Source organism: Raphanus sativus, chromosome 2, assembly GCF_000801105.2.
Source record: "Raphanus sativus cultivar WK10039 chromosome 2, ASM80110v3, whole genome shotgun sequence".
Taxonomy (NCBI): Eukaryota; Viridiplantae; Streptophyta; class Magnoliopsida; order Brassicales; family Brassicaceae; genus Raphanus; species Raphanus sativus.
In genome coordinates this window covers 12,412,072-12,431,732 of record NC_079512.1, presented here as the reverse complement: position 1 = coordinate 12,431,732, position 19,661 = coordinate 12,412,072, and the positions used below count along the sequence as shown (strand labels likewise).

Here is a 19,661-nt window from a genome sequence, read left to right as displayed (position 1 = left end):
TGTCGCGAAGGTCGTTACTCGTTTCGGCAGTATCCTTTTTCTTGCGGTTGAGGGTTGTCCGCAGATCACCGATCTTCGCGTTGAGTTTGTCTCGCAAATCGCAGTTCGGCTTTTCAGCGGACTGCTGGTGAGAGGACTCTTGCGCTGAAGCTCTCGCGGCTCGATTTGAGTCGATCTGCAGGCGGAGATCGGTGGAGACCGGCGTTTCTACGGTAGTGGGTCGGAACTTTCGCTCGAGGAGGGATCGGAGATCCGCAGTGCTGTCTAGGTTTTTCGTGTCGTCGTCCTCTTCGGACGAGGACCCGGACTCGTTCTCTCCTTGCGGTTGGGCGCGGATCACTTCGATGCGCTGGCGATTGGTCGGCTGATCGTCATCTGCCGAGTCGTCGTCATCATCGGTTTCTCGGGCAGCTTTCTCCGTATCCTTCGACTGTTTGTCGTTTTTACGGTTCTTGCCCTGCGATTTACGCTGAGCCTTCTTGTCTTTGTTCCTGCTCCAGCTGTTTTCTCCTTTTGGCTTGGGTTTTGGCGGCTGGATCTTGTAATCTCCGCTTTCGATCGAGGAGAGGAACTGGGCGTAGAGAGATTTGCACTCAGTCGTGTCGTGTCCCTTGACGTCGTGATACTTGCAATGCTTCGTAAGGTCGATGGGCGTTCTAGTCGGTCCCATCGCCGAATCGACTTTAGCCACGGTACCAGCACTCGGGGTACTGGGAGACGCATCGGGAGAGTCGGTCTCTCGCTGATAGACATTCCATTTTTTATCGTGCATGACCATGGTCGAAACAGGGGCGTTGTTCTCGTCCACGACGTAGAGGAGACCCCCTTTTTGCCGCCATTATCACCTTGTGTGTGCTGGCGTGGCTCGGTCTGAGCACCCGCACTCTTGGCTGCAGCAGGTTTGGCGGCGTTCTGCTTTCGGATTATCGTCTTGGTATCTTCTTCCATTCGGATGAAGTTGTGAGATCGGGCGATAGCGTCAGGGAGCGAAGTCGTAGGGTTGGAATATAAGTCCTTACGAAACTTCGAGTTGACGAGGAGAGTGTTCATCAAGGCGTCGATAGCGATGTGATCAGGAACGTCGACTCGCGAAACGATCGTCTTGAACTTTTCCATGTAGTCCTTGAGGCTTTGGTCCTTTGTTTGCGCCATATTCCACAGGCTGGAAGCGGTCGCTGCCCGCTTGGTAAACATGATGTAAGTCTTGAGGAATACAGCTGAGAGGTCTCGGAAACTGCGAATCGAGTTCTCGCTGAGCTGCGAGAACCAGGTTAGCGCTTGTTCGTTGAGTGTCTCGACGAAGAGCTGACAGTATCCTGCGTCCTTCTCTTCGTCGGAAAGGCGAGCTCTGGCCATAGCTATGTTGAAGGTTGTTAGATGCTCGACAGGGTCGCCACCGGGTTTGTACTCGGGGAGGCGGAGTTTTTCTATTTTGCGGAGCTGGACCCTGGTTAGCTCGCTAGCGAAGGGCGAGCGCGAAGTGGAGGCGATGACGCTGTCGATCTGAGGGGCTGCGCTCGTCGCTTGGTGGATCTGCGAGCTCATTTGTTGAAGGCTGAGTTTGAGCTCGGCGATCTCGCGAATCGTCGTCGGGTCTGCTGTCGTCGGAGTAGGGTAGACGGCAGGGGGCCCGTTAGGGTCAGATTCGTCGACGGCGCGGTCTTCCGCCGGCGTTGGAGGGAAAAGATGCCGGCAGACGGGCTGTGAACGGTTTGTAGGTCCAGCAGGAGCGGTGAGGGCGGCTACGAGGGCAGCGAGCTGCTCGTTCGTCGTTTTCTGGACTTCTTCTTGATGCGCGAGACGAGCCATCACGGAGCTCATGAAGTCCGACGAGAGAAAAGGAGGAGGAGGCGGAGGCGTAAGCTCGGGCGCTTCGCCGGAAGTGCCGGGGTTCGAGTCACCAATCGTTATATCGGTCTAAGAAACGTTACTCTGATCAGCCCCATGGTGGGCGCCAATTATTTGAGGTGAATTTGGTCAACAGAAAGTAAAAGAACTCAAGAGTGGGATGAACAGAGACGTTTTATTAGAGTCGGAATAACGAGGGTACAAGAGTAAGAAAGCCGGCTAGTCGATGCTCGGTAAGCTCCTAGCCGGAAGTACAAGAGAAAGCGGCGAGATACAAAGAGAGTAATGGAAACCCTAATCTAGCCGCAAGTCTGTGTGTCTAAGTGGTGATGCCTTTTCTTCATGTCCTCAACTCCTTATATAGTCTCTTAGGTCGGCCAGTTTTGACCTAATTCATCCTTTTTTATTATGGGCCTTTTGACTTTGCAGGCCCAATCGGGACGACTATTCGGCCCGAGCCTCTTGGTCGGCGCTTTCGGCTGCTCGTCTTCTGATCAGAGGAGGCACGAGCCGAGTCACGACTCATTTGGAGCCGGCTTAGAGCCGACTATCCTTTAGATGACAGTAATGGGCCTCCTGTTCGCTGAGCCTTGTGGATGGTGACAATTCATCCCCAACAGTTCTTGTGGTGGACGACGCCTCTGGATCTGTAAACACATTCGAGACAAATTAACACTCAATGATATCGTTAAACTCTTAGAACAGAGCTTTTTGCTTTTTGCTCTGCGTTCATCAGCTTCTCTGAACATATTTTCCAATCAGAGAATAATTTAGCTCAACATAGAGTTTATTTTTCAGCTAATAGACAACAAATGATACACACCTTTTAGCATCTTCTTGTGCTCTCTCTTGATATGGATTCTGATGATTGCATGCTTCCCCTACACATCAGGTTGGTTCAGAATGAGTCACAAAGTGCAATTTTCTCAATTGAAAAAAAAACAGAACTGGCTTACGTTGAAGGTTATTAGAAATTAGAAGTTACAGTGCTATGTTGAACTATCACTCTTGCATTCTCCTCTGCCTGATAGCTTCTAGTTCTTGATCAGCCTGCACAGAAGGAAGTAAAACGGGCAGATATATAAACACAAATTTGCAAAAATCTCAACTTTGGAAGAACAATTCAACGCATACCATCCCAATTCTCAAGTGGGGTTTGAGAATTCACCATGACGGGAAGCTACTGTTTCGAGAGTGAAAGGTCGTGAAGGATATTTCAGGTGCTGAATATCTACGATATCAAACAATCTAAAACAATAGAAAACAAACAGACCGATAAACAAAGAACACAGATCGAAATATGTTAACAAATGATACCATTAGCAAGTGAGGCAACAAAAAAGTATATCAAAATTTACAGTAGCTACCTTTCCATCCAGCAGGACCAGATCAATACACATCAAATCTCCTCATGTCTTAACCTCCGAGAGTTGGGGTTGATTAGCCATTATCGGATACTGGTGAGAGAGCTTTGGGGTTATGCGATTAAAGGCGGACCACATAGATGATTGGGAAGACGCTCAAACCCTCTATATACTCCATTTGCGAGTTTGAATATGAAGTAAAGAAGCATTGAAGCTGTTGTTTCTCAGTTGTTGTTTACTTCATATTCAATGCTTAAAGGCTGTTGTTTCTCAGTTGGATCGCGTGGGAAGAGGATTCGGAACGGCGACAGTTAGGTTAAACGAAAAATCAAAGTGAACGGGCTTTGATGAGTACACGTGTCAAGCTGGAGAGACATGAGTTTCTGACGTGGATGACGACGTGGCTCAACCTGGAGAGATGAAACTATACTTTATATAAATAGATCACAAATCACTTCCTGTCTGTCAGTGCACTCGTATTTCTACTACTCTGTCAACTACGAAATTATTTATAGATGAATGTTTTAAAAATAAATAAATTTTGGTGAAATAGGTAATCAAATCAAGTTTGTTAAATATTTGATTATTTATCACAAATTAGAATATTACAAAAAAGTTTATTAGAAAAAACAGAATGTGAAAATGGGATGTACTAGAATTACACTTTCGAGTTAATTTATATAGTACTACTAGGGTAAAACCCGCCATACGGGCGGGTAAGTAAATAAAAAACTGAATAAAACATATTAATTGGTAAAATATAGTTAATTAAATTTATACTATATTAAATATTTTGTTATCTTGTTGAAAATAAATTATTATTATAAAATATTATAATGCAAATGTCAATATTTTGTCGAAAATAATTTGTTTAAAAATATTATGATACAAATGTCAAAAATATCATATTTTTGTTTATCAATCGTTTGCGTTTTCGTAGTTTATGTTATACATATTAATTTAGATAATACAAAACAATAAATTAACTGATTTACTATAACCTTTTACAATTAGCTAGAAAGTACACCAAAAATATGAAACTGGTAATTATGATATAAATTTGAAATATTTGACAAATAAAAAATTATCCAAAATGATTAAAAGTTTTAAAATATAAATTATTATTTATTTTTCAGAGTAGAATTAGTTACTGTTTTATTTTTATTCTATAACTTTTTGTATTTGATTTCTATGTTGGTTATATTATATAAAGATTAATCATTTATATTTAACGAATTTGCTATAACTTTGTTTCAATTTTTTTTTGTATTAGTATAGATTGTATTATTATTTTTCACTTTTTGTTGTGGAGAGTAATTTTTAATATATTGTCTAGTTTAAACTTCAGCTATCTGATATATATCTTGGTTGTTGATTATCATATTAAGAAAAAAAGATCATCATATTTGTCAGGATATGTCAACTACCAAACTTGGTTGTATATATTTTAGACGCCGTAGTCTGTTTTCTCACCTTTTCATGTTTTTAGCTGGCTTGTAAACACTAAATCACCAAATTGATGTACTGAAAGAGCCAACTCATTGTACATAACTAAGAAACTCACTCACTCTTAACTTTTTTTCCTCCCTATTTTGGGGTCTTTTTTGGACCTCGCAGAATTCGTAACTAACGTCATGATGTGAACTCTCTCTAGCTCCCTCCCCTCTTTTTCTTATAGTTATTTTTTTTCTGTTAACTCTCCTCTTAGTCTTTTTGCAAGTGTATTTTGTTATGCCTCATCAATTATCTTCAGATGATTAGGCTTCACTGACTTCTCTCAAGTACCTTCAAACGTAAAGAGATTACATTTGGTCAAGTGACACAAATAGATATTGACACCATCAATAGCATGTACAATGAAACAATGCGATCAACAAATAGTCAGCTCATAAATAGAGCACAGTTTAAAATGACGCACCAAGAGATTGACAGCTTCATAAGGCCTCATTTTGAAGCTCCATCAAACCCAACAAACAAACCTTCTCCAGTTTCGTCTGCAACTGACATCTCCACACGGTATCTAGCGCACTAAAAAAAATGTATCAAATTCCAAAGGTGACTTGCTGTTATGACAGTAGTTTCAATGTAGGTGATCAAGCTGCTCGGAGTTAGTACATACCGGAGAAAACGCTTAGCACACATGTGAAAGATGAGACAGACCGTTGAAGTTTCCTGGAACAGTTTGAACATGAAACGTAGCACCATCCCTTGTCCAACTTTTTTCCAGTAATTTTTCCGGTACAAATAAAACCAATGTCCTGCATGGTTGTAAAGTAGGATTACGCCCATAATATACTCATTCGCTATGGAAGATCATAATTCTGATAACAAACCTGGGACGGAGCGGTGATGACAAAATCATTGAGCTCAGATATGCTAAGCGTTTCCACATTCGCATAACTCTTTAGCAGTGGAGCTACTGGACGACCACAACCTAGAAACATTCTCAGAGCTGGAGAAGCTTCTTGAAAAATCCAACAGTAAGGTAATCGCACTCCATGTCCACCAGCTGTAATGTGGCTATCTTCCCTCCCGCATTTTTTTCCAACGACATTGGCCGCGTTTGTCACTCAATGCGTCTATAACAATGGAACAAGGTAAATTAGTCACTGGAGATAGTATATATTACTAACAGAGACAGAGAATGCACCATATCAATCACAGACTTGTGAACCCAATACTTCAAGAAGATCGCATGACCATAGAAAAATGAAAAAAAAAGATGATTATTTCTAGTTTTTGTTAGGTTGCTAATCTTTATATATAAGGATCCGGATGGATACAATAGAAGACTCAATGAGACAATGGTAATCTTGCTCAGGAGCAATCTAGAGAAGATGGTAACCGTTATCTCAGTGACCAGTTAGGGAATACTCTTAAATAAATAGGAATTACAGAAGATCTGTAGCAGTATATTTTGAAATTTAAAGCAATAAGGTGAGAAACCTTTTTTATCAACACCTCACCTGATCAATCAAATCTGGATTTGTACAACCCAACATTTGTTTCTAAATGGGTCACGAACATCTTCACATTAATGGTAGCAGTCATGCTCTTCCTGCAATGAAAACAACATAGATCACATCATTGTAGGAAAGCAAGACCGAAAACACATGAGATGATGTCATTTTTATGCAAGCAAGATCCACTATATAAATACAAATTATATTGCAGAATCACGATCATAAATTATGTTGTTTATGAAGAATCACGATCATATAATTCACAAAAACTGTTTTAATATGTTCAGCTACACGGTAAACTTAATATATCACAAATCTGAAGGGTCCTGATAAGTCCTACGTAACCCGAACTATACTACAAAACCCAAGTATCAAGGTCAGACCGACATAAACAACAACAGAACTCATATCATGGCGAAGGGAACACGTGAGTTAACACAAAGTCAAAGAAAAGATTAAAAAAAAATCAGAAAAACCAAAGAACTCAAAACAATGGATCGGTAGAACATCAAATCGGGTAGAAACACTCACATTGACATCCACGAATAGCAGATCTGCCCACATGAGCTCCCCACCACGTTTCACATTCTTGGCCTCCCAGAACCGCAGCAGCCTCGCCTCGACAACGGAGGAGCACCTGCCGGTTCTCAGGTCAGAGAAGAACAACTTGGAGATAGCCATAGAGAGAGTCGAAGAGCAAGAGTCAAATACGCAGAGAGTTCAGATATCACGAAAATGGAAATCGAATGAGGCACAAACCTATTTATACACACAGACGACGAATCAAAACACTGGGAGTAATTACGCAGTAATCACAACCGTTACAGAAGCACAATCGACATATCGCCGCCGGAGAGGTAGAGAGGAAGCGAAGGAGAAGAAGTGCAGAGTGATTAGGGTTGGATGCAAAGGTTTCTGGGCCGCAGAGACGAAGTCCATTATGAAGTAACATCAAAACAAAAAAGCTCAGAAAGCAGAGTATCATTAATCCGACGTGTCGACACCAGAGACTTCGAATTAATGACGTGTTATCCTAGGTGGAGGGCCCTGGAGAGAGGGAACTCTACTTTATATAAATAGATAGATAACCACCAAATTAAATGGTTGTTATGTTGTGTTAATTGATTGACACTATGGTCTGCTGTACCAAATTTCCATTAATATACCTTTTTAAAAATCAATTACAGAAATACGAAAAAATAATTTTCTTACATATCAATATTACAAACATTCTTTAAAAACTTAAATTTTATAACATCACCTGAAACAGAAAAAATATTTTCGATTACAAAACTAGTTTGAACAAAATTACCCAAACCCGAAATGTCCTATCTAATTTTGCACAACCTATATCTCCGGCATATCCCACTAAATAAGATTTTACATCTCTGAGTATCGATGATCGCGGTTCTCAACCTTTGACGAGGGCCATGAGGAGAAGAGATTCGCCTTGTTTCCTCGGTTGTCGGAGTCTCCTCATGTTGTCTCCAAAATAGCTTATTTCCGATGATTTTACTATACTTGCAATTTATACGATAAATGAAACACGCAACGAATATAGTGGAATCGAGACAAACCGAAGCTAACCGAAGAAGACCTGATCGCCTAAAGCAAAATCCCGCTCCACATGTACTATATTCTGAATCACATTTAATTTCATGTGACCGTAAATTCTTAGTTATAACTTATAAGTAAATATGTGGATAACATTTGTCTTACAAAATGTTTCATTTCAGAGGACATCTACTCTATTAAAATAGAGTCATATTTTTATCTACCTGAAAGTTATCATTTAAGTTTTGGACTTATTCATAGTTCTACCATTTAATATACACATTCATTATACAATATACTTGATATTAGCTTAATTATTTAATCACTACAAAAAATATCCACATTGATAGCACATTGTTATAGCACGTTTTACTGAACTGGTGTCACAGATAAGTTTAAATTTTCGATACTATATCATAGCATTAGATAAACGTTATTATAGAGTGAAACCTAAAATAGCATTTAACTAATGCTATTTTGAAAATTTAAGTGAGCGGGAAGATAAAACAACTGATTCCGCCAATAATTAGCAGAAAATTATACTTAAGCGCCAAAAAAATATTTAAGCGGTTTCAATAATTGTATCAAAGACATATTATAACATTTTTCAAATGCTAAAAAAGCTATTTGAACCCCTAAATCACAAACATGATTTTTTTTTTTTGAAAACCCCTAAACATGGTTTTAAACCCTAAACTCTAAAATACTCCGTAAAACTCTAATATTTTCATATTATAACTTCAATCTTAAAACTAAACTAATAAATTAATCTTTTTAATCTTAAACTATAATTTCCTAAACACAAATCTTTTATCTTTAGACAAACCCTATATCCTAAATCCTAACTTCAAACATAAACTATATATACATTGAATATTCTTGATATAATATTTAAAATTTATATCATAAAACACTAAACTTTATTTATATAACTTATATCGTAAAACCCTAAGTTTATTTTAAATTTCAAACCCTATATCTAAGCTTCAAAACCTAATTATTTTTTTACTCTCACTTACAAAAGTAACCAAATATTAAAAGCTTCAAACCCTAATTATACTTATAATTTTTCAAACTCTTCAAAAAACCTTAATTTCATACACTATATCCAAACGTTAACTTCATATCTTAAATTTAAAACCTAAATTGATTGAAAAAAAAAATTAAAACCTAAATACTTAGCAAAAATAAATTTAACCTAACAATTCATACTATAACCTAGTATCTTAGATTTAACCCAATTTTTTTTAAACTAGAAGTCCCATTCCCCAAATTTTAAACCCTCTATCATAAACATAATTTTTAAAATCATAAACATCTATCTTATTAAAGTAGAAGTACTTTAAGCTTTTGTTTGGTAATAGGGATAAGAGTCTTTAAAAAAAAATTTTGTTTGGTAACAAAGATAGTAGAGAATTTTGTTTTTTCCTTATTTAAATGATAGATTTAAGTATTTAATGTCTTTCCTAATTTAAACAATAGATTTCTTTAATAGAATGAATCTTATCCAAAATAAATTCCTTTATAGATTTTTTGTTAACATTTTTATATTTTTCAATATTTATTAATAAAAATAATAAAATAAAAATCACACATCAAAATCAATTTATATATCATATAAATAAAATATACAATATTTTATTTATAAATTGTTAGTATAAAACTTTTATAATATAAATCCAATTAGTTATAAATATTAGATTTTTATATGATACACTGTGATATAATAGACGATTAAAATCACATACTATAACTATTTAAAGTAATAAATAAAAAATTTGTTTTAAAATGCTATACTAACAATTATGTAATACATATATATATATATATATATAGATATTATCATTAGAACAAAGAAAAAAATTGAAGTGAAAGCAAATATTTATACGGCCACGGGTCAAACTATAGAAATAAACAACAATGACGTAAGATTTTTTTATAACAAATTTATTTTAATTTCAAATATGTTTATATATTTTATGTATTTATAAATTGTTTTATTTGTTATTAAGAATGCTAAGATTTTGGAATTGGAAAAAAATATGATCCATCTCTATACTATTTTAATTAGGAATTTAAAATTTATATCAAAATATTTTTTTAAATTTTTAATTTTTATTATAACTAAAAATGTTAATTTTCAATCTAAATTTATGTTTAAATATTACAAATATATCATTTATAAATAAAAAACTAATAACATAAAATAAATACCCGCCCGGTTGGGCGGGTCAAGATCTAGTAACTTTTAAAGTTTAATTTTAATATTTTAATTTTATGTTATACATTCAAAAACTTGATTAAATTTTATATTATCTAACACATAAATTAAATAGAACTATAAATCAAAATTTAATATAACTTTACCAAACATAAAAAATCAATTAACAAAAAAATTGGCATTGACCAATGATATCAAAGTACTCAGATCACAATCTCCACCATTGGATCAGATTAATCCAACAGACCAGATCTAATCCCTCGTTATCTTTCTCTTTCCTCTCCACTCTTTTCTTCTACGACATTCATGCTCTACGCTTCTTCATCTTCTTCTTTCTTCTCTCTCATCTCTTTGGTTCATTTTTATCTCTGCACATCTCCTCTTTCAATTTCATCTCCTCTTCACCACCACACCGTCGGCCTTCACGTTTGTCACCACCACCCTCTTTTGATTCCGTCGTGTCTTCGCCCCCATCACCACCATCACGCTCTCACCAGCACCATGTCACCTCTCTCTCTCTCTGTTTCTGTCTGTCTGTCTCTTCCTTCTCCTCTCATCTTATTATGTTCTCCTCTAATCGATTTTGTTTTCTTTTACAGATCCAGAAGATGATGAAACAGAAAGAACAAGTGGTGGTGTTACACAGCGGCATCTCCGGTTAAGCGTGGTGTGGCAGTGGTGCAAAAGCCGGTGGTTTGTTGGTGGTTCGTGAACGGTGGCTGAAGTTTTCTGAAGGTGGCGATGGTGGCTAAAGCTTTGTGAAGATGGAGGATGGTGGCTGAAGCGTAGATTTAGGTTTAGTTAACTGGTTTATTTAGGTTAACATTAATTAGTTGGTTTAGTTAGGGTTGGAGTAATAATTTATGTATTATTGGTTTAGTGTTGTAAACCAATATTTATTGTAAACCGAATTTAATTTATAAAATAAAAATTATTTTATTTCTAATTATAAAACAATTTAATTTAATTTTCATTTTTTTTAATTATCGAATGATCTATAATAGCACGAAAGCAGTGTTAACCGTTAACATAATAATATCATACAAGTATTGCTATTATATCTGTATATTTCGTAGCATTGAAAAAACGTTATCGTAGAAGGGGTACTTATGATTGCTGCCGCATACATAATATTTGGTAAAACGCTATCAAATCTCTAACATAGCATAAAATCCGCGCTAACAATTGACATATTTTTTTGTAGTGAATCTACCAATAAAATAGGGTTTTAGTTGGGTGAGAATCTATATTGTTACCATATTTTGTGGAAAATTTGTCAAGTCTTTAAGTAAAGACTTAAGAAACAATTAAATTTTATAAAAATAGTTTATCACAAATAATCTTAATTTACTATATTTAAAATTATTTGAATAAATATCAAATAGTAAAGGAAATTTAGTTACTTGATTCACCATAATAAATCTGCACATATAACATTTATATAAATAATTAGATTAATTTTTTTACAGAAAAATTATTAAATCGACTTAGAAATAAAAATATAACTTCATAAGTCAAAAAACAATATAACTTTTCAATGATGATTCTTTAAAATCTCTTCAGTCTTCACCACAAGATTATTAATATTTTTCCATAAAATGTGAATGCTCTCAATATATATGTATTTCTACTAATTTGAAACCTAAAAAGAAAAAATAATTTATTTTGATGAGAATGTATTTATCTAAATATTTTCCATATTGTATGATAAATTACTAATACAAACTCCACTTTCAGAAACTATTAAATTTAAAATAATTAACTTATATACTGTATAAATATATATACATAATTTTTATCAGTTCGGTGTTTAAGAAAACAATCCGCATTTCAACGCGAGTACTATTCTAGTTTTATCTATTAAAATAGAAGTTATGACTTCTATTTATGTGTTTTTTTAAAAAAAAATAGACTATCCCTATGAATTCATTAATTAAAAAATATCATTAACGACAAACATATTATGCGGTTAACCAAAATAATATTCTTTCCTAAACGACCGGTTTGAATTTAGTTAAGATATTAACCTGTATAAGTAAATCTGACCATATCAATGGAGCTCTATTATTATGTGATATCAACGGAGAAATGTTTTCTTATTAGTATTTACATAAATCATACATTATAAAATTCATTTAAGTCCTGATATATAAACAAATCAGTACAAAAATGACCTGAGAAAAATTCAAACCACCTAAATTAAAGTGAACCTGTAAATTAAACATTTACATGTATAAAATGAAGACAATCATCTGCACGGTTGTGCGGGAAAAAATCTAGTTGTTAGTTATAAGAAAAATAGAGTAATGATTTGGTATCCAATCCATAAAATCCTCTTTTTATTTTTCTGTATTTGGATATAATTGTTTAGTTGTTGTTGTTCAAATAATTGTATTGGATATAATTGTTTAGTTTTATATTCTGATTCCGCTATATATTTTTGTTAAATACTTTAATATTTGTTTAGGAAATCGACTAATTGCAATACTTTTAGTAATGACCACATCGTTCAGATGAACGTATGAATTAAACAAATATATATTCCAAGTATCCAAATGATTGATCCACTTTTTCATTGTTAAAAGGGTTTGAAATGTGGAGCACCCTAGCCTACTGGTTAAGGTTTAAAGGCTTCTACACCCATGTCTGGGGTTCAATCTCCAGGTTTCAAGTCCCAGAGAGAGCGATTTATTAATGGAAGACTACAAAAGAAAGGCATACAAGAAATCTTCAACATGGTGTAAGTAAATCATGTCAGGAGATCTTCATAAGACGGCTCGGATGATGCAGTTAGACGTAAATCTTCATAAGGCAAGTAGTATTCTCGGTTGTCGAATCGTCTATATAAACTTTCTCATAATTGTAATATCATAATAAATCAGCGTTATAAAAAAAAAGGGTTTGAAATGTTTTTTTTTGTGTGTTTGAAATACCATGATCTCAAACGATGACCAGGAATCCTGTGGTCATTATATGTATTATGTACATGTATCCACTATTTTGAATAATCTCTTTTTAACTAGAGATCGAGATGAAATAATATTCCATCATTCAAATAAGTCATTATGATATTACTGGATTCAATAGATATGATTTTTGATAATAGCTTTCTTTCGAAAAACTTTACAAACAAATATTATGGTTTATATAATTAACGTGCAAAGCCGTTTTTCTAACAAAGTTTTATTAAAATCTTTTAAATTTTGAAAACACATTCTCTTCTTTTATACATTCACATTTTATTCTATGAAAATGAGTACACTCTTTCAATGGGATGGTTGGTTGGATTGTATCTATCTACTTTACCTTTATTTATTTTTAAAATACTAAATTTTATCAATCATGTTTTAACTTTATTTTTGAAAGTTAAAGTTTACAATAAATTTCTATTAATTTTGGAGGATTTGCCAAATATAACTCAAACTTGATTTTAAATGCCAAACTATACTCAAATTTGAATCAAATGCAAAACTAACCAAAAAACCTTATGAGGTTACAGCCAGTCCCTTGTGAAAAAAAAACAGAACTCATTTTTACGAATATAGCTCCGGTAAGTCGTGTGAGTCTTCTGAGACACTGTAAATTGTCTAGACGACTTCCAGATAAGCCGTCTGGTGTTGTTGATCTTAAAAAAAAATTATAAATTAAAAAAAAAAAATTTGACAAGTGAAAAGTTAAAATTATTTAATTATAAACAGTTTTAAGTGATGTAAATTAAGATATAATAAAATTAAATAGTTTCAACGTATATGAGTGAAAGTAATTAATCATGATATTCTTTGGTTTAGGGTTTGGCAACATATGATGTAGTATTGTATGTATTCTTAGGGTCAGATTTTGGAAAGCTTAAATGTTTCTTGAAAAATTTAATTTTTACCTATATGTGTTTATTTTTGTGTATAGTAAACATAAGTTTAATTTTATTTTATGAAGTGTTTAGTTAGTTAATTTAGTTTAGAGGTTGTGTTTAGGGTCTAGACGACTTACTTATAAGTCTTATGTTGAATAATTTAAACTAGACGACTTACTTGTAAGTCTTATGTTGAATATTTTAAATTAGACGACTTACTTGTAAGTCTTATGTTGAATAATTTAAAACAGACGATTTACATGTAAGTCGTCTGTTGAATAATTAATATTCACGGTAAGATTTTTAATTTCCCCCCTACAAAATTTAGAAAATTTTACTTTTGCGTTTAATATTAATTTTCTCAAAAAACTAAATTTTTTTATGTGATAACATATTTTACTTTATTAGATTAAATTCATAACAATCCTAGTTTAATTTTATTTTATGAAGTGTTTAGTTAGTTAATTTAGTTTAGGGTTATTTAGAGTCTAGACGACTTCCGTGGAAACGTTTGGTGAATAGCATTATACAATTTACAGGGAAGTCGTCCTAATTTTCCCGCCTAAAATTTTTAAAAAATTTTATTTTTCCGCTTAGATATTAATTTATTCAAAAAATAAAAAAAATTACATAATAATATATTACTTTATTATATTAAAATTGAAAATCCTAATCTCATGAAAAAAAAATTCTCTCTAGCGGCCGCTCTCCCGTCATCTTCTCATCAACGCCTTTTCTTCTCATCATCATCTATAGCTTTCTCCCATGGTTTAACCTCTCCTGGTTACTCACTGATGGCAAGAGCAGCATGAAACTGATGACTGGAGCAGCGACGAAGACAATTATAAAATGGCTAGTTCGCCAATTACGCTTTTTCGTGGTCATAGGGCCTAATTTCCCTTTGTTTTATAGGCTGTCGAAACTGTAAAATAAAAAAACTATCTATAATATCAAATAATTTAGATAATCATAGTAAAAACATTAATAAATATTTTTAATTTAATTCTGTGTGTTTTTTAAATTATTGAAATATTTTAAATAACATAAATATTATAAAATCATTAATATAAATTACTTTATCTGATAAAAATAATTATTTTATATATACATTACATATTTTATTTTGAAATGTATACATTATATAACTTACAGCTACAACAAATTTAATTACAACAAAAGTCTCTGCAGAAAAATATAAAGTAACAATTCTACAGCTACAACCAACTTACATACAGTTAAATTTTTACAGCTACAGTCAAATCAATCATCACCAATGATTCCAATGATATTTCACCAAAATATGATTGTGTACTTGCTAGTTTCTATCATTACCGTTTTTGAAAATCTAAAACATAACATGTGTTTTTATAAGGAATGAGTTTTTGAAGAATGTATTTCAGTCAAAAGTTGGGATTGCCAAGGAGCAAGCAGTTTCTTGGCAATTCATAACCATCCATCAAAAGTTATTTTCATGCATCATGTTTTTAATGGAGACTAATAATAAGAGAGATTTTCTTCAAGATCTCCAAGTTGAGTTTGGTTATGATTTTCTTTTTACGGTTGAACCAACCCAACCGGTGTTTGAATTTAATAATCAAGTTTTATATTTTAATAATAGAATCATTGATGTATCAACAACTATTGATGGCAATAAAATATTTATATCTTTCGTTTACAGAGACCCTGTTATTAATTAGAGAATTCATGTCTCGGAACAATTAGAAATAATAAGTACTTCATGCTCCAGTGTGTGGTTTATGTTTGGTGATTTCAATGAAATCAATGGCAATCATGAAAAAGCGGGTGGTCGTAACCAAAGTGAAAACTCTTTCCCTTACTCAAGAGATTGTCTATCTTGGGTTGGGAGAAAGCATAACTATCTCATCAAATGTTGTCTCGATCGGCGATGGGAAATGCAGAATAATTCAGCTTTCTCAAGATCAACTAGCCAATACCTACGATTCATAGGTTCTGACAACCGCCCTATTATCACCCATCTTTCTAACTGCAAGAGCAAAGCATGGAAGAAATTTCGTTTTCATAAACATTGGACTTTTAAAACTGGTGTCAAAACTATAGTTCGTGAAGGCTGGATAGATAATGACTTCGATGAAGAAATGTCTCCCCATGACCGCAAAAGAAGTGTCGATCAACCATTGCCCAATGGAGAAGAAATGAGAATTACAACCCCCAAAAGGCTTTGGAGGAACTGAAAGGCATACTCGATCGAATCCAAGTGGACCAGTCACTCTCAGCAGCTTAAATTTCGTCGATCCATGACCAGCTCCAAAAATCTTACGAGGAAGAAGAAGCTTTTTGGCAACAAAAAGTAGGAATCTCTGGTCCAAAAAGGCGAACACAATACGAAATTCTATCATGCCACTACGATCGACAAGCGGAAACCACATTAGTGGTCTTAATGATAACAAAGGAGTCTGGTGGGAAAATGAACGGAAATTAAAACAATTGCAGTTGATTATTTCAACGAACTCTTCTCCTCATCCTCACCAGCTGATATCAAAGTATCACTAAACAATATAGAAAATTCTATCTCTCCCAAAATGAATAATAGATTAAGTAAAGATATATGTCCCGCTGAAATAAAAAATGCAGTATTCTCAATCCATCTAGAGAAAGCTCGAGGACAAGATGGGATGACAACACTTTTTTTTACCAAAAGTATTAGAACACGATCGGCCCAAAGGTTATACAGATGGTCCAATAGTTCTTCAATGCCGGCTCCTTTGATTCAATATCTGTCTAATTCCTAAATCAGAGCGACCGAGGGATATGACTAACTTCCGACCCATCAAGCCTCTGAAATGTGAGCTATAAAATCATCTCAAAAATTTTATGCTAGAGGCTGCAACGTTATCTTCTGAACATTATTTTGGAAACATAGTCTACCTTTGTGGCAGGACGCGTAGTTGCAGATAATATTCTTTTAGCACAGGAAGCCTTCCACGCTCTGAAAACCCATACTTGTTGTAAAAACAAAATTCATGGATATCCAAACCGATATGAGTAAATCCTATGATGGAGTGGAATGAGATTTCCTTGAAGTTATGCTACTGAAAATGGGATTCAGTGAGAAATGGACATGCTGGGTAATTAGATGTGTGCGATAAGTCTCATATAGCGTTCTAATAAATGGGAACCGCACTGGCCACGTTACCCCGTCCAGAGGACTTCGGCAAGGCGATCCACTATCGCCATACCTGTTAATTCACTGTACAGAAGTCCTAATAGCCAACATAAAGAAAGCAGAAAACTCGGGACACTGGTCTTAAAGTAGCCCAAGCAAGCCCTCTGATATCTCATCTCTTATTTGAAGATGACAGTGTTTTCTTCTGCAAAGCTGCTCCAGAGCAATGCAGTAGCCTACTTAATATCCTTGAATCCTATGGGAATGCCTTTCGGGAAAAAAGTGCCTACAGAAAACATGGAAAACCTGAAGAATATCTGAGGTACCTCGACTGAAGGTGGGAATGGAAAGTACCTCAGCATTTCGGAACAACTTCAAGGATAAAAAATTCAGACTTTCACATACGTGCAAGACAATCTCCACCAAAATTTTAATGGGTGGACATCTAAATATCTCTCCAAAGCCGGAAAAGAGATTATGCTCAAGTCGCTTTTTCTATTCCGACATTCCCGATGTCGTATTACCTCCTTCCTAAAGGACTTTGTAAGAAAATAACTTACGCAATTTCAAATTTTTGGTAGAGCACATACTCTAACTCAAAAGGAATGCACATGGGATAAACTCTGTCTTTCAAAAAAAGACGGAGGAATTGGTTTCCAATCACTCGAATAATTTAACCTAGCCTTATTGGCTAAACAACTTTGGAGTTGGAACAAAAGCCAAATTTTCTATTTACAAGAGTCCTCGAAGGTAGATATTTTAAAAACATGCATCCGTTCAAAGCGCCAAAAGCTTGGAGACCATCCTATGGATGGAGAAGTATGATGGCAGCAAAAGAACTGGTCAGTAAAGGACTTAGACGTACAATAGGTACATGAGAATACACCCTTGTTTTAGAAGATCCATGGATCCCAGACCAATACGCAATACCACCTATCTTGCCACAAGTCTAAGATCCAGATTGAAAGTCTCTGAGCTCATCGATCAAGTGAGAAAGGATTAGGATACTACTAAACTCAGGCACCTCCTCGATGTGCACGACATTCCATTAGTGCGCATCTTACACATTAGTAAGAACTCGGCCCTAGACGGATATTGCTGGAATTTCACAACCTCTAGAAAATATTTAGTTAAATCCGGATATATTCTTGCAAGAGATTAGAAATAGTGATTTTGATTTTCAAAATCAGCTACCATCTCTTAACCCTTTGAAGAAAAAAATTGAAAACTCAGAACATGGAAGAAGTTCTTCCATTTCATCTGGCAATGTGTGTCTGGAGCAATAGATGTTAATGAAAGACTCTTCAAGACACACATTTGGAATGATCCGAGCTGTCCCAGATATAGACATGCTGAGGAAACTATCAATCATATGATTTTCACTGGCCTTCATGCACTGCAATGCTGGGCCCTTTCGACGGTTCCCTCTGAGCCGGGAGTTTTTCCTTCAAAAAACCTCTATGCTAACATGGACTATGTATCTTCTTTCAAGGAACCATAGTGGAGGAGATATGGAGGAAGCAATCCGGCTCTTTCCTTAGCTTGTGTAGTACATCTGGGAAGCAAGAAACGAAAAAATTATTTGATGGTCGAGATTTTTCTCCTATGGACACAACAGAGCTTGCACTTAAGGAATGCAACGTTTGGTTCATTGCCAACCAAGATGACCCATGGGAAACTGTTGCGGAACTCTCACCAGACAACCAAATTGAGATCCATATATTCATCTTCCCCGTAGATGGTTTATGGACATGATAAAACCACAAGTGGAGTGGACTGGATTCTAAATCTACAAGATGGAGCAATTGATTTACTTGGCCTACAAGACGGCCAAAAAGAAAATTGACCACTATATGTTGAACTCAAAAGTTTAACATCTATATTATTAAAGCAGAATCCTATTTTGCTTTTTACTAAAAAAAACCATTTTCTTAACAAACATTGCATATTTCATTAAGGACAATTAAGTAATATTAATAATACATTCTTAAGGACAAACATTGCATATTTCATTTTTTCTTATCCAGTCCACTGCCACATCAGATCTTTCTTGGGTCGATTAAGAAATCAGCCCACTACCCTTTTCTTTTTAATCATTCTTAAAATTTTGTGTAGTGAACAAAAATTAATCACTTAATTATTATATTTTTTCTTTTTTAACATAATTTAAGCATTCATAAAAAATTTTGAATTTTTTATTGAAAAGTATAAATCTTTATTAAAAGTATATAATTTTTTATTTAAAAATTTAACCACATAAAATTAATTTATCAGAGTTATACCATTCGGGTACGGATCGGTTCTTTCGAGTATAGGGTTTTTTGGGTTTTGAAATTAAATCCCATTCGGGTATTATAAAATTTCGAGTCGGATTCGAGTCGGATCTTTCCGGGTCTGGGTGGGTTCGGTTCTCATGCATAAGAATCTGAAAAATAACCAGATAACCAAAGTATCTAAAGCGGGTTCGGTTATTTTACTCAAAGTAACCAAAGTATCCGATTCGGTTCAAATTTTTGTATCCAAATTACTCAAAAGTAACCAAAAATATCCATTTATACAGTTTTTTGGGTAAACTTTTATCCAAACTATCATATTTTACCCAAAAATACTCAAAAGTACCGAAAATAACTACTATGGTTAACTTATAATATTAATTTAAAAATATTAAAATAATTATAAATATAATTAAAACATATATTTTAAGATATATATTCAC

At 34.4% G+C, this 19,661-nt stretch overlaps 3 long non-coding RNA genes across 7 annotated transcripts; 1 reads left to right on the top strand and 2 right to left on the bottom strand.

Annotated features, from left to right (window-relative positions):
• Nucleotides 1-2,778: 2,778 nt before the first annotated feature.
• On the bottom strand, nt 2,779-3,444 carry LOC130504493 (uncharacterized). Its single transcript, XR_008941290.1, has 3 exons — nt 3,216-3,444; nt 2,983-3,096; nt 2,779-2,898 (listed from the first exon to the last, which is right to left on the bottom strand). It is a non-coding gene; the product is annotated as an uncharacterized LOC130504493 (long non-coding RNA).
• Nucleotides 3,445-4,631: 1,187 nt separating this feature from the next.
• On the bottom strand, nt 4,632-7,109 carry LOC108840850 (uncharacterized). 4 transcript variants are annotated; one of them, XR_001948005.2, is made up of 7 exons: nt 6,935-7,109; nt 6,707-6,812; nt 6,179-6,270; nt 5,546-5,791; nt 5,332-5,470; nt 5,131-5,240; nt 4,632-4,997 (listed from the first exon to the last, which is right to left on the bottom strand). It is a non-coding gene; the product is annotated as an uncharacterized LOC108840850 (long non-coding RNA). The 4 variants fall into 4 exon arrangements; XR_001948004.2 differs by having other exon boundaries at nt 6,707-6,841; nt 6,935-7,108; XR_001948003.2 differs by having other exon boundaries at nt 6,707-7,108.
• A 3,086-nt stretch (nt 7,110-10,195) lies between these two features.
• On the top strand, nt 10,196-10,889 carry LOC130504492 (uncharacterized). Of its 2 annotated transcripts, none has more exons than XR_008941289.1 (2): nt 10,196-10,453; nt 10,550-10,889. It is a non-coding gene; the product is annotated as an uncharacterized LOC130504492 (long non-coding RNA). The 2 variants fall into 2 exon arrangements; XR_008941288.1 differs by having other exon boundaries at nt 10,196-10,478.
• Nucleotides 10,890-19,661: the final 8,772 nt, after the last annotated feature.